Raw genomic sequence first — 4,113 nt, forward strand, 5'->3', positions numbered from 1 at the left:
GGAGGCTGAGGCGAGAGGATTGCTTATGTCCAGCAGTTCAAGACCAGCCCAGATAACACAGCCAGACCTCATCTCTACAAAAAAATCGAAAAATTAGCTGGATGTGGTGGTGCACACCTGTGGTCCCAGGGGTGGCTGAGGTGGGGGGATCATTTGAGCCCAGGAGGTCGAGGCAGCAGTGAGCCATAATCGCATCACGACACTCCAACCTGGGCAACAGAGCAAGATTTTGTCTCAAGAAAAACAAAACAAAACAAAACAAAAGCTATACCATGCAAATATTAATGAAAAATAATGAAGTGGCTTTATTAAAACTCGATAAAGTAGACTTCAGAGAAAAGAAAATTACTAGAGAAAAAGAGAAATATTGCATAATGGACCGGGCGCGCTGGCTCAAGCCTGTAATCCCAGCACTTTGGGAGGCTGAGACAGGTGGATCACGAGGTCAGGAGATCGAGACCATCCTTGCTAACCTGGTGAAACCCCATCTCTACTAAAAAATACAAAAAACTAGCCGGGCAAGGTGGCGGGCGCCTGTAGTCCTAGCTACTCAGGAGGCTGAGGCAGGAGAATGGCGTAAACTCGGGAGGCGGAGCTTGCAGTGAACTGAGATCCGGCCACTGCACTCCAGCCTGGGCGACAGAGCGAGACTCTGTCTCAAAAAAAAAAAAAAAAAAAAGAAATATTGCATAATGATAGAAGTATCAATCAATCCACCAGCAAATCATAAATATCCCAATTATTTATGCACTAAACAACAGAGCCTCAAAATACATTAAGCAAAAAATGATAGAGCTAGAAGGAGAAATTCTTAAATCCACAATTATAGTTGGAAACATCAATACCCACTGCTCCCCATTTTATACAACTACTAGACATAAATCAGCAAGGTTATAGAAGATGTTCAAAACACAATCAGGTTGAGCTCATGCCTGTAATCCCAGCACTTTTGGAGGCCAAGGTGGGAGGATCACTTGAGGCCAGGAGTTTGACCATCCTGGTCAACATAGTAAGACCCTGTCTCTACAAAAAAATTTAAAAATTAGCTAGGTGTGGTGGTGCACACCTGTAGTCCCAGCTACTCAGGAGGCTGAGGTAGGAGGATCACTTGAGTCTGGGAGGTCAACGCTGCAGCAAGCCAGATTTCGCCACTGTACTCCAGCCTGGGCGAGAAAGTGAGACCCTGACTCAAATAAAAAAAATACATAAATAAACTGGTAATTCAAAAAGTTCACTCACGCCTGTAATCTCAGCACTTTGGGAGGCCGACATGGGCAGATCACCTGAGGTCAGGAGTTCAAGAACAGCCTGACCAACATGGTGAAACCCCGTCTCTACTAAAAATACAAAAATTAGTTGGGCATGGTGGTGGGTGCCTGTAATCTCAGCTACTTGGGAGGCCGAGGCAGAAGAACCATTTGAACCTGGGAGGCAGAGGTTGCAGTGAGCCCAGATCCTGCCACTGTACTCCAACCTAGGCAACAGATTCTGTCTCAAAAAAAAAAAAAAAAAAAATTATTGATTTTGTGACCTTGATACTTCTGAAAATTACAAGCCCGTTATTTTGTAGAATGTCCCTCAGTCTGGGTGTGTCTGACCTTTCCTTGTGGTTAGGTTCAGGTTCTCATCTTGGATAGGAAGATCACAGAGGTGATGCTGTCTCCTCATTTCAGCCTATGAGGTGGCACATGATTTTCATCCTGATGGTATTCATTTTGATTCCTTTATTAAGATGGTATTTGCCAAGTTTCTCTACATTAAAGTTATTATTTCCCTATTTCAAAATGGAGTGGGGAGGTACTTTCAGGCTATATCAGTACCCCATTCCTCATCAAACTTTCCATTTATTCATTAATTTATTTATGGTAGTATGGACTCGCAGTTTTCTATTTTATTCAATATGTTATAAGTCATTCCTTTTATTATTTATTTTGATTTTTAATTTTTTGTTTTAAAATAATTGTAAAGCCAGTTGCTGTGGCTCATGCCTGTAATCCTAGCACTTTGGGAGGCCAAGGCAGGCGGATCACGAGGTCAAAAGTTCGAGACCAGCCTGACCAACATGGTGAAACCCCGTCTCTATTAAAAATACAAAAATTAGCCAGGCATAGTGGCACTTGCCTGTAATCCCAGCTACTCGGGAGGCTGAGGCAGGAGAATCGCTTGAACCTGGGAAGTGGAGGTTGCAGTGAGCTGAGATCGTGCCACTGCACTCCAGCCTGGGGGACAGAGTGAGACCTCATTTCAAAATAATAATAATTATTATTGTTACTATAAATTCACATGCAGTGGTAACAAAAATTATAAGGGAAGAGCCATGCACTCTTCACTCAGTTCCCCAGTTGGTAACATCCAGCATAACTATAGTACCACGTCAAAACCAGGATATTGACGTCGGTGCAATCCAGAGTGTATTCAGATTTCACCAATTTTATGTTCACTTATTTGGGCGAGTTTAATTCCATTCAATTATTTCACATGTAACCACCACCACATTCAAGACAGAGAAGGCTTCCATCCCCATAAAGCTCCCTTGTGCTACCCCTTTATAAACGGAACAGACACCTACCTTCTCCACCACTCTAATCCCTCGCACCACCTAATTTCTGTTTTCTTATTTCAGGATTATTGTAGAAAATAAATCATACAATAAGCAATTTTTTCAGATTGGCTTTTTCACTCAGTGTAATCCCGTGGAAATCCATCCAAATCGTTGTATGTATCAAGGGTTTGCTCCTTTGTATTGCTGAACACTGTTCCATAGTATGGACATATCACAGAGATAAACATTCATCTCTAATGTTGAAAAGGCATTTGGGGCCGAGCGTGGTGGCTCAAGCCTGTAATCCTAGCACTTTGGGAGGCTGAGGCGGGTGGATCACGAGGTCAGGAGATCGAGACAATCCTGGCTAACACGATGAAACCCCATCTCTACTAAAAATACAAAAAATTAGCTGGGCGTGGTGGCAGGCCCTGTAGTCCCAGCTACTCGGGAGGCTGAGGCAGGAGAATGGCCTGAACCCGGGAGGCGGAGTTTGCAGTGAGCTGAGATCACGCCACTGCACTCAGCCTGGGTGACAGAGCGAGACTCCGCCTCAAAAAAAAAAAAAAAAGAAAAAGAAAAAGAAAAGGCATTTGGGCTGTTTCACTTTGTGGCTATTACAAATGAAGCTGCTATGAACATTCATGTACAGGGTTGTATTTTTTGCAATCCTCCCACCTCAGCCTCCAGAGTAGCTGGGACCACAGGCACACAACACCATGACTGGCTAATTTCTTTTCTTTTCTTCCTTCCTTCCTTCCTTCCTTCCTTCCTTCCTTCCTTCCTTCCTTCCTTCCTTCCTTTCTTTCTTCCTTTCTTTCTTTCTTTCTCTCTCTCTCTCTTTCCTTCCTTCCTTCCTTCCTTCCTACCTTCCTTTCTTCCTTCTCTCCTTCCTTCCTTCCTTCTTAGAGACAGCATCTCACCATATTGCCCACGCTGGCCTCAAACTCCCAGGATCAAGTGATCCTCCCACCTTGGCCCCCTAAAGTGCTGAGATTATAAGCGTGAGCCAGCACACACAGCCCTTAAAATATATTTTCATGTGAATATTTTTCATCTATATATCCTTTTGGGAAATGTCTGTTCATCTCTTGTGGAGACTTTTTCATTGGATTTTTTGTTTACTATTGAATTTTGAAAGTTTTTTTATATATTCAAAATCCTAGTCTTTCATAGGGTATGTAACTTGCAGATGTCTTTCATCTTCTTAATGGGGTCCTCAGCAGAGCACAAGTTTTTTTGTTTATTTTTGTTTCTTTGTTTTGTAGAAACAGGGTCTCACTATGTTGCTCAGGCTGCTCTCAAACTCCTGGTCTCATGCAGTTCTTCCTGGGCCTCCCAATGTGCTATAATTACAGACATGAGCCACACCACACCTGGCCAAAAGTTTTAAATTTTGATGATGTCCAGTTAATCCAATTTTTCTATGGATCATGCTTTTGGTGTCAAGTCTAAGAAGTCTGCCTAGCTTGTGACCCCAAAGATTTTCTGCTACATTTTTTTCTAAAAGTTTGCAGGTTGACATTTTGCATTTAACTCTGATTCACTTTGAGATAGTTTTTCTATAAAGT

Source organism: Chlorocebus sabaeus, chromosome X, assembly GCF_047675955.1.
Source record: "Chlorocebus sabaeus isolate Y175 chromosome X, mChlSab1.0.hap1, whole genome shotgun sequence".
NCBI lineage: Eukaryota > Metazoa > Chordata > Mammalia > Primates > Cercopithecidae > Chlorocebus > Chlorocebus sabaeus.